The following is a 12,355-nucleotide window of genomic DNA, read 5'->3' as shown; positions in this document are numbered from 1 at the left end:
ATAAAAGCCATGTTTGTAGGACGTATAACATTTTCCCAATGACTTCAAGATAACATTTGACCACAGAATTTTTTGCTGCTAAAAACGCAACAAAAAACAACAGGAAAAACGCCACTAAAAAGTGGAGTTTTTCCTAAAAATGCTGCATGTGATCCATCCATAGTTCCGGATTAATTACACGGCTTTGATGCCATGTTTGTGGCAGTTTTTGGTTGAGGTTTTTTTAGCCAAAGACAGAAGTGGACAAAAAAAAAAAGGAGATGACTCAGTGTTTCGTTTATACCGTTCCTTTTTGGATCCATTTCTTGCTTTGGCTTAAAAATTTTTTGGACAAAAACTGCATCAAAACTGTGTGTGTGAGATCCTCGCCTTAGACCTCCATTTCGAGAATCATTGAGGCTGGGTACCCACGATTCGGATGCGCTGCATAAAAATACGCAGCGTATCCGACCTAGAACCCGCAGGGAATTTCACACGAAAAACCTCATCAAATTGGGGTGCAGTTTTGTTGGCGGAATCTAAAACTAGTGGTTGAAAAGAAAAAAAAAAGTCTATACTTACCCACAGCCAACCTGGATGGAAAACATAAGGAATCGTCGCTACGACAATGGTCGGGGGTAAGTATAGACTTTTTAATTAATTTAAAACAGAAAAAAAATGTTTTTTTTCTCATTTGCGTTTTTGCACTGGAATAGCAGCGTTTCCGCCGCCAAAGTCGCAACACTTGGCTACTTGTTGCATGTTTTACATCTCCATTGAATTTGATGGGGAAACCACGCAACAAGAGAGCAACGAATCCGCAGCATAAATTGACATGCTGCAGATTTCAAATCTGCACCGCAGGTCAATTTATTAACTTTTTTCTGCAGTTTGTGCATGAGATTTGTTAAAATCATATTCACTTTGCTGCTACTGAAAATGCTGCGGAATTTCCACACAGAATTCTGTTGCAGAAATTCTGCAGCGTTACTGCTACGTGGGAACCCGGCCTTACACCTACAAATGGACATACAGCTATAAAAAAAAAGATACTTCTTCATTAGGTCAGGGTCATACACACAGCTTGTTTTTTTGCTTTTGATGCAGTTTTTGTGTCAGTTTTTGGCTCAGTTCTTTGAGCCAAAGCCAGCAGTGGATCCAAAAAGAAGGAAAGGTATAAACAAAAAGACAGATGCATCGCCTTTAGGCCTTATTTACACGAGCGTGTTAAACGTCCGTGTGACGGCCGTTGAAACAACGGCCGTTCCATGGACCTTTGTAATTCAATGTGGCCATTCACACAGCCGTTGTTTCAACGAACCGTGTGAAAGGTCCGTGAGAAAATAGGACATGTCTTTTTTTTTCACGCGTCACACATCCCTCCATAGACTCTCAGCTATGGGGAATGCAAGACATCGCGTCCCACAGCGCAGAACATGGATGCACCTCGGACGTGAAAAACTTCAGTTTTTCACGTCCGAGATGCGCCACGCTCGTGTAAATAAGGTCTTATATTGTTTCCACTCCTGTTTTTGGCTTAAAAAACGGAGGCAAAAACTGCATCATGGCTGTCTTCACTCGGTTTTAGAAATACAATAGGAAAAAACGGGATACACGGCGCTGCTTAATGTAATTAATGTGATTAATTTAATAACGGAGAATGCTACGCGTTTCGACGCCATACCGGTGTCTTCATCAGGCATATCAACAGGATAGTACAAAAAAACACATATATATACACAGATGTACAAAATGGAAAACAAATTCATTGGGCCAATTCAGACCAGCCTCCTGGCCAAAAAAACGCCAAAACCAGCAGGTCAAAGTTCAGCAATGTCAAAAATGTCAAAAACAAGGTAAACAGTAAAAGGGGGGTGAATACAGGTCACAAATGGGTTGCTAACAGACATTAATTGACATAAAAAGCCACATTTAGTAAAGTTAACAGATAAGCACTATGGAGAATGATCCGTTCAGTCAGAGAAAAAGAGGGTTGATACACATAATAAAAACATTATATTGTACATAAAAGTATATTATATGTGATATGTGAGAGGAATATACGATCTGGCGTTGTCAGGGAGATAGTGAGATGATACGATGCCAAAAAACAGTACGGGATCTTAATAGAACGCATAGTGGAGCATTGTCATGGTTACCGTAAACACAGACATACCGGAAGAGAGGGGAAACTATGATGGAACGCATGGTGGAGCGCAGGGCGCAGAGAATGCGCAGGGGGGAGGTTTTACCCAAAGGCAAATAAGCCTATATTTGTATTTAAGGAGGCATCGATAGCAAACTCGGTTTTGGCCGAAAACAGCACTTCAAAAATGCATGTGTTCTAGCCGAGGTTTTGCAGTTAGCACGGAAACCGTATACGGTTCTGCAGTGCGGTTTTTGGCAGAATGGCAAAATACAATGCAAAGCTATACAGTGTGAATACACCCTAATAAAAGTTTCCTAGGTATAATGATTAAAAAATGACTTGAAATGAAAAAGAAACAATTCTTTCCCATATGAAAATAACTCATTTGTCCGTGGCAGCAGTGCGATTCAGTAAAACCCCTGGTAAAAGAGCCCCTGTTAAGTATCACAATTCCCTAAGGCTTCTGGGAGTGATTTTACCCTCTTAACTTGAAATGGTCTATATTACAAACAGCTTGTTAAATGTGTGACAGATCTCCTGAAGCCAATGTTCCTCTACTTCTACAGACCTTCCCCTTTTCTAATAAACGGCGTATACATATACAAACAGTCTGGCCTGATGTTTAAGTTCCTCTTGCACTGGTTCATATTTCAATGTACAGCTCTGTTGCTTGTATTTTCAGCAGTGCAAGTAAGTGAATGCACATGCATTACAATTCCAGACGTCGCTTCATACCAGATGTGGTGCTTTTATTTTTAGTACTGCAAGGAGTGTCTGCTGACCCCTCATCACCCCATGTCTAATGAAAGATTGACTGTGCTGGGTTTTATATGGTAAATTATATATTAGAGGACAGTGAACTTAAGAATTAATTCATGATTAATTTAGCAAGGACTACATTGGAATTATTTAGCTACAAAAAAAAAATCAAAAACATTAAAACAATATAGAACCTTCACTTTTTAATCCCGTGTTTCCGTTAAAAATTATTGTCTTCTAAAACCCTCTTAATCACTTGCCCTTACGCACTTTATATGCAAGAAACCTTGAGCCAAACTGCAGTTTGCTTAGTTCTAGGATAGGGATTTGTGTATGTGTCCCAAAAAGAATACATTAACACTGTACCACATCCTTTCCCTGCTCAAGGGGGCAATACCAGAGATTATGAACACATTTAAATTAGGACTAATGGAAGCAATCAAAGGAACATAAAAAGCAGAAGTGGGAGCCAATTGGCTGTTTTTGATGCATATTTTAAAAGGTACCATAATAATTATTTCATTTTCAATAGAAATAATTAAAAAAAAAAAGAACAGTGTAGGAGAGATATTCAAGGGTTTTTATTTGCTTTGATTTAGAAAGACAGGAAATTCAAGGGATAGAAGATGTGAGCAGAGGAAATCAAACATGTTATTTTCTTCATTCTCAACTTTCCGGGACAACTGGAGGCAAACGGAGGAAGTGAGCTCTTTTAATTAACTGACTATTTCTATGTTATTGTAAAAATAAAACAGGAATAAGAGGCATATTCTATGTGTTGTGACCAGTGCACAGAACTGGAGAAGGCAAAGGCTGCATTAACAGACTAGAAACATGAAACATTCAGTCGTACAGTAAATGTTACATAATAAGTGGTATTGGACAGAGGTGTAGCCAGCTGGCAGGGCATGTGCCCTCGGTGCCCAGGTGGGGGGTATGCCAACAAGCCACTCTGTCTTGGCCAAGGTATTTAGATACATGGCTAGGGTAGCAAGGAGAATCTTTGCCCTGATTGAAATATATCTTAAGTACAATTAAAATGTATCACAAAAAATACATTTACTAATGTTGTCTAAGGCTATGTCAACACAGCGGTAAAACCGTCTCGCGGGAGAAAGCAGAGACATGCCCTATCTTTGGGCGTTTACGCCTCTGACCTCCCATTGACATCAATGGGAGGCAGAGAAAGCGTATTTCGTTTTATGCCTGCAGCGCTCAATGGCCACGGGCAAAAAATGCAGCGAAAAACGCCGCGAAAATCGGCGTGCAGGGAGAGGAAAATCTGCCTCAAACTTCCAAACGCAATTTTGAGGCAGAAATTCCGCTTGCAAAAAACTCCTTGTGAACATAGACTAATAGTTGAAAGCATTAACTTAGACCAGGCGGGCAGAAAATGCGCTACATTTATCACAGTGGTACATGCTGCAAGATTATTTTGGCGCATCTTGCATGACCTGTTAGACACATTTCTCTTTTTACGCCACTTTTGAATTGTCTTATTTTGTGCCACAATTTCGTGCCAATTTTTGGCTCATTTTTTGGCGCACACTGGCAGATTTTAGGACACACCCCCATTCTAACAAGCCGCATCACTTTAAGGGCGGATTTACACGAACGTGATATACGTCCGTGCAAAAAAGTGTGATTTTCAGGCGCATCGCACGGACCTATATTAGTCTATGGGGCAGTGCAGACTGTCCGTGAGTTTCACGCAGCGTGAGTCCACTGCGTAAAACTCACGACAGGTCCTATATTTCTGCGTTGTTCGCGCATCACGCACCCATTGAAGTCAATGAGTGCGTGAAAATCATGCGCACCACACGGAAGCACTTCCGTGGGATGCGCGTGATTCGCGCAACAGCAGTCAAAAGTATGTTTGCAAATGGAAAAGCACCACGTGCTTTTCTGTTTACAAACATCCAAACGGAGTGTCATAATGATGGCGGCTGCGTGAAAATCACGCAGCCGCACATCCTATGTGATGACAAACAGAGCTGTTAAGTGCCTTTTGCGCATGCAAAACGCAGACGCTCGTGTAAATCCCCCCTAACGCTAACATGGCTCTGCAGGGGAAATGTTTTACACTGTACAGCTTTTATTTTGATAGGTAGGGAAATAAAACCAGTGGTGACTACAGTGTTCCCTTTCTCTAGTGTGTATGTATATATTAATATATATATACAGTGAAGGAAATAAGTATTTGATCCCTTGCTGATTTTGTAAGTTTGCCCACTGTCAAAGTCATGAACAGTCTAGAATTTTTAGGCTAGGTTAATTTTACCAGTGAGAGATAGATTATATAAAATAAAAAAAAACAGAAAATCACATAGTCAAAATTATATATATTTATTTGCATTGTGCACAGAGAAATAAGTATTTGATCCCCTACCAACCATTAAGAGTTCAGCCTCCTCCAGACCAGTTACACGCTCCAAATCAACTTGGTGCCTGCATTAAAGACAGCTCTTACATGGAAACCTGTATAAAAGACTCCTGTCCACAGACTCAATTAATCAGTCTGACTCTAACCTCTACAACATGGGCAAGACCAAAGAGCTTTCTAAGGATGTCAGGGACAAGATCATAGACCTGCACAAGGCTGGAATGGGCTACAAAACCATAAGTAAGACGCTGGGTGAGAAGGAGACAACTGTTGGTGCAATAGTAAGAAAATGGAAGACATACAAAATGACTGTTAATCGATATCGATCTGGGGCTCCATGCAAAATCTCACCTTGTGGGGTATCCTTGATCCTGAGGAAGGTGAGAGCTCAGCCGAAAACTACACGGGGGGAACTTGTTAATGATCTCAAGGCAGCTGGGACCACAGTCACCAAGAAAACCATTGGTAACACATTACGCCGTAATGGATTAAAATCCTGCAGTGCACGCAAGGTCCACCTGCTCAAGAAGGCACATGTACAGGCCCGTCTGAAGTTTGCAAATGAACATCTGGATGATTCTGAGAGTGATTGGGAGAAGGTGCTGTGGTCAGATGAGACTAAAATTGAGCTCTTTGGCATTAACTCAACTCGCCGTTTTTGGAGGAAGAGAAATGCTGCCTATGACCCAAAGAACACCGTCCCCACTGTCAAGCATGGAGGTGGAAACATTATGTTTTGGGGGTGTTTCTCTGCTAAGGGCACAGGATTACTTCACCGTATCAATGGGAGAATGGATGGAGCCATGTACCGTCAAATCCTGAGTGACAACCTCCTTCCCTCCACCAGGACATTAAAAATGGCTCGTGGCTGGGTCTTCCAGCACGACAATGACCCGAAACATACAGCCAAGGCAACAAAGGAGTGGCTCAAAAAGAAGCACATTAAGGTCATGGAGTGGCCTAGCCAGTCTCCAGACCTTAATCCCATTGAAAACTTATGGAGGGAGCTGAAGATCCGAGCTGCCAAGCGACAGCCTCGAAATCTTAATGATTTACAGATGATCTGCAAAGAGGAGTGGGACAAAATTCCATCTAACATGTGTGCAAACCTCATCATCAACTACAAAAAACGTCTGACTGCTGTGCTTGCAAACAAGGGTTTTGCCACCAAGTATTAAGTCTTGTTTGCCAAAGGGATCAAATACTTATTTCTCTGTGCACAATGCAAATAAATATATATAATTTTGACAATGTGATTTTCAGTTTTTTTTAATATAATCTATCTCTCACTGGTAAAATTAACCTAGCCTAAAAATTCTAGACTGTTCATGTCTTTGACAGTGGGCAAACTTACAAAATCAGCAAGGGATCAAATACTTATTTCCTTCACTGTATGTATATATATATATATATATATATATATATATATATATATATATATATATACATATATACAGATGTAGCCATGTCTATCTTGACTTTTAATGCATTAAATACACAGTGGCAAGATCCTTTATCTTGACTTTTTCAATGACTTTTCAATGGCTTTTGTCGTGTGATATCACGCTGCAGCAAGTTCTCAGAGTCAAGTTGAAGATGGCTACATCTGTGTGTATATATATATATATATATATATATATATATATATATATATATATATATGTGTATATATATATATATATACACACACAGTATATACATATATGAACAGCACTGTGAAACGTTTTAGGCAGTTGTGGAAAAATACTGCAAAGTAAGAATGCCTTCTAAAATAGAAATTTTAATAGTTTTGTTTTATAAATTAACAAAAGACAAAGTGAATGAACAGAAGAGAAATCTAAGTCAATCAATGTTTGGTGTGATCTCCCTTTGCCTTCAAAACAGCATCAGTTCTTCTATGTACACTTGCATAAAATCATGGATTTTGTAGGTTTATAGTCAGGTGTATGATTAACCAATTATACAAAACAGGTGATAATGATCATAATTTTCATATGTAGGTTGAAACACAGTCATTAACTGTTTTTGCAGGAACTCTACTAACCACAGATCTTCTGTGGATGTAGGTTTCCTCAAATCCTTCTGTCTCTTCATGTAATCCCAGAAAGACTTGATGATGTTGAGATCAGGGCTCTGTGGGGGCCATATCATCACTTCCAGGGCTCCTTGTTCTTCTTTACGCTGAAGATAGGTCTTAATGAGATTTTCTGTCTGTTTGGGGTCATTGTCCGGCTGCAGAATAAATTTGGAGCCTATCAGATGCCTCCCTGATGGTATTGCATGATGAATAAGTATCTGCCTGTATTTCTCAGCATTGAGGACACCATTAATCCTCACCAAATCCCCAACTCTATTTACGAAAATGCAGTTCCAAACCTGCAAGGAACTTCCACCATGCTTCACTGTTGCCTGCAGACATTCATTATTGTACCGCTCTCCAGGCCTTCGGCGAACAAACTGCCTTCTGTTACAGCCAAATATTTCAAATTGAGACTCATCAGTCCAGAGCACCTGCTGCCATTTTTCTGCACCCCAGTTCCTATGTTTTTGTGCATAGTTGAGTTGCTTGGCCTTGTTTCCATGTCAAACATATGGCTTTTTGGCTGCAATTGTCCATGAAGACCACTTTTGGCCAGACTTCTCCGAACACTAGATGGGTCCCACTGGTTTCTGCCAGTTCTGAGCTGATAGCATTGCTGGACATCTTCCGATTTCGAAGGGAAGTAAGCATGATGTGTCTTTGAGCCGCTGCACTAAGTTCCTTTGGCCGACCACTGTGTCTACGGTCCTCAACGTTTCCCGTTTCTTTGTGCTTCTCCAAAAGAGCTTGAACAGCACATCTTGAAAGTCTGCTTTGAAATCTTTGACCTGTGACACGGCCTCATTGTTGATTCATAGTTTGGCTGTTCCTCATCCAGTTTTAAGCCTCCTACACAACTGTCTCTTTTACAGTTAGTGACTGTGTTTCAACATACATATGAAAATTTTGATCATTATCACATGTTTTGTATAATTGGTTAATCATACACCTGACTATAATACTACAAAATCCATGACTTTATGCAATTGTACCTAGAAGAATTGATGCTGTTTTGAAGGCAAAGGGTGGTCACAACAAATATTGATTTAATTTAGATCTCTCTTCTGTTCATTCACTTTGTATTTTGTTAATTTTAGAAAAAAAAGAACTATTAACACTTCGTATTAGCATTCTTACTTTGCAGCACTTTTCCACAACTGCATAAAACTTTTGCACAGTATTATATATATATATATATATATATATATATATTCGTCTGTGGCTGGGAAAGTACTTGAGTGGGTGTATTTCTCGCCTGGCTGGTTATTGTGCCTGGCTGCCATTCCCTCCCCCCTACAGTGGGGTTCCCCCTAGCCCAAATCAGTACATGTGTGCTCATTTTTGGCCTTCAACAAAGCCAAGGGTGGACTTTAAAGTTAAACGGTATCGACAACCTTCCATACGCACAGATCTTGACAAAAATAAATAAATATACATATATATCACAAAAAAATAAACACCATTCTTTTAATAAAATAATTTTTCTTGAATAAAAGTCCACAATAATAATTAATTAATACATGGTATCCTTATTGCATAATAACCAGTGCAATAAAGTTCGGGTATCATTTAAAGGGGTTGTCCAGTCATAAGAAATTGAAGGGCTGTCCTCATCGCTCTTCAGCTGTTTTAAAGGGGCCACGGCACTTGTGCTCATACAACTGCTACTTCTTAATTTCTGTAACTGCTTGTACTGTTAATGTACACACTTGTAGCGGCAGTTCATGGTATTACAGCCTTCTCCCATTCACTTGACTTGGAGAAGGCTGTAATTCTGTGAACCACCGCTACAAGTGTGTCGGCGATTCACAGTACAAGCAGATAAGGAATGAAGGGGAAGCAGCACTCGTATTAAGCACCGTGGCACCTTTAAAATAGGTTATTGGCAGGGATGCCGGTAGTTGGACCCCCACCAATCAAATATTGATGGCCTATCCTTTGGATATGCGACAGAGGCCCTTAACAAAGACTCCAACGCAGATGTAAACCGAGCCTAACCCCTTAACAGAGTGTTTTGGTTCTAAAAGTCCAGACCTTTTTTTAGCTATTTTGTACAAATTGGAGTGTTGTGCTACTAAAAGGTTTGGGTTGGTGTGGTCGGTATATGTTTTTTTTTTTTTGTTTTTTTTACTTTATTTGTATTTTATTTTATATTTTGTAAAAACTTATTTTGGTATATTTTATGTCTACATACAATGTCCATACAAGACCTCTTGGGGACATTCACACTTTAATTTTTTTTTTATTATGTACATTTATACTTTAACTGGGGCATCTATAGGACCAATGTATAAGCTGCAATAGAGAAGACAGAGAAACGCTTCTGTCATCTATTCAGGGTTCGAGGCCGTCATTGATCTACTGTACAATCTAGCAGGAGCTTTATGCACGCTTCAAACATTTACAATGACACAGGTTTAAAGCCCAGGACCACATGTTGTACATTAATGGTGCATGGTCTATAACAAATTAATAAAGACTGACTGAGTTAAAAAAATGTACACAAAAATATTCTGACCACTCAAATCATTGTTTTGGAACTGTAGGAGAAATGATCATTAGGTTAAAAAAAGAAAAAAAAGGTTATTAGAAATATGAGTAAAATAAATTAATTTAGTAACATTGTGGAAGAAATTGATCTCAGGATTCTTTGTTCTATAAGCAGTATGTCTGACTCCAGGAAATCGAGCAGCGTGGATCACAATTTCATGTACAGCTAATTTGCATTGCAAAGATTGCACAAGGGACACACTTCAAATTACAGAAAATTTGGCTCCTGGAACAAAATGCAGATTGTTCCTGGATATGTTTTACATTTGGCACATTAATCATCATTTTCTAGGTTCAATATCAAATCTCAAAAATAAATAAATATGTTACATGCAAAGTTGCCTATCGCCATAGATCTTCTAAGAGGTCCACATTAGAATAACACTTTCCCTGTTATTATATAAATTATTTTATCATGAATTAAAAAGCAGCTTTGTTGTTATAGGGGATGAAAAGATGCATAATATTACTAAATATACAATGTGATTGTAGGTTGGCACACTAAAATTGGTGGCATCTTACTCGGAGGGACAGGATACAACAATGATTTTCCATTATGATCATAATAAAAAAAAAAACACACTTTTTTTGTGTCAAATGCGCATCTATTTATATACAGTGTATATATGTATATATATATACACACACATATATATATATATATATATATATATATATATATATATATATATATATATATATATATATAAATATATATATATATATATATATATATATATATATATATCTAGATAGATAGATAGATAGATAGATAGATAGATAGATAGATAGATAGATAGATAGATAGATAGATAGATAGATAGATAGATAGATAGATAGATAGATAGATAGATAGATAGATCTCAAACTCAAGGGGCTTCACTAAAATGTCTGCACAAAAAGAGTAAATTCACTTTAAGAAAAGACTTATGTGAATTGGCATCCTATAAACGAAGTCTTAGATTACATTACTGTGTATAAGAAACGAAATCTTGAGCCCAATTGAGAGCAAGCAAAGATGTGAGTGCACCTCTCTGTACAGCGCAGCAGCAAAAGAGGAAGATATAAATGGGAAACTGCCTTTTCTGTTCAGAGTAATAAACCTTAGGCCTCATCCACTTGCATGTGAATATCGGTCCATAAATCATATTTACCAACATTTGAATCCCAAATCGAGGGAAATTTTAAACCCCACCCCTGTTCTAATCGGGACCTCCCCTAGATCACCCTGACACACCCCTTTGCAGTCCTATTTGCAGGACTGTCCAGCAAAAATCTATCACGCTATAGGGAAAAAGGAAACAAAGCGCACATAGTGCATGAGCCTGTATTAGGTGAGAACAAAAGGAAAAAAGTGGTCAATTGTGCTGACCTGATGTTGTTATGCTCGGAGCATAACATCCCAAGGTGCGTGTCCAAGTTAGACTTAGGTAGAGACAGTTGCAGCCCAAATTCCGGTTTGAAGATTGGTAAATATCCACTATGTAGATCCAGGAGATAGGGAGATAAAAAATGGAATATCCGAGGGCGCAGCTGTACTGGAAATGGCTTTTATTTGTACAACAACAGCAAAAATCTAGACTGTTGGCAAGTATACATAATCATAGTACACAATTTGGAACTGTATTCTGCCCCATATTACGGTATGTGTGGTTCCATATGGATGTCATATTACGCACAGGGTTTCCACCTAGAGGCACTCAAGACAGCGCTAATATGGAGAGTGTACTACATAAAATGTCATCTAGTGGAACATTCTGAATACTGAAAAAAATGCTATGGGCGTGGGAAAATATCCGAAGTGTGGACACAATATTAGTTCTGTATTCTGCACCTACTGCTTATAGAAAAAGCATGGAACCAGCACATGTAAATGTGAATAAGATTTAAGAGAATATTTAGTATTTGTTCAGCTGGGACAACCCATATCAGGACATATTCATGTCACAGTTGGGGTTAAATCACTTGGGAACAGACCGTCCTCCTTTAAATAAGGGGTTGCCCAGTTGGGAAAAGCCTTTTAAGTATTGATTTTGATAGAAATATTGACTACAATAATAAGGTTGGTATTTTTTGGGTTTGGTGATAAAGTCCTATAAGTTTTGAATTGTAGTGTTTAAAAAGCTTGTATCTGGTATTCTATACTTAGCAGGTCTTCACTTGCCCTGTTCATTTAATGATCAAACATATCCCAGGTAATTGTATTAACATGACTGTGTTACTATCATTGAGGTGACAGCTACATTTACATTGACAGTGCTTAGTCATTGGAGAGCGGCACAATGTTTCTTCCTTAGAACGATTCTCTGACCCTCTTGACTTTGCAGCTCTTGTTGCTTGCAGTGACATGTTGACCGGAAGACACAGCTTGGGTTACACTGAAAAAAAAAAATATATAGAGAGGGGCGGAGAAGGTTCTGTGCCAAGAGCAGATGTATAACTTGAAAGATGTGCA

This window comes from Rhinoderma darwinii, chromosome 4, assembly GCF_050947455.1.
Source record: "Rhinoderma darwinii isolate aRhiDar2 chromosome 4, aRhiDar2.hap1, whole genome shotgun sequence".
In the NCBI taxonomy this organism is placed as follows: Eukaryota; Metazoa; Chordata; class Amphibia; order Anura; family Rhinodermatidae; genus Rhinoderma; species Rhinoderma darwinii.
Note: the sequence above shows the minus strand (reverse complement) of the source record.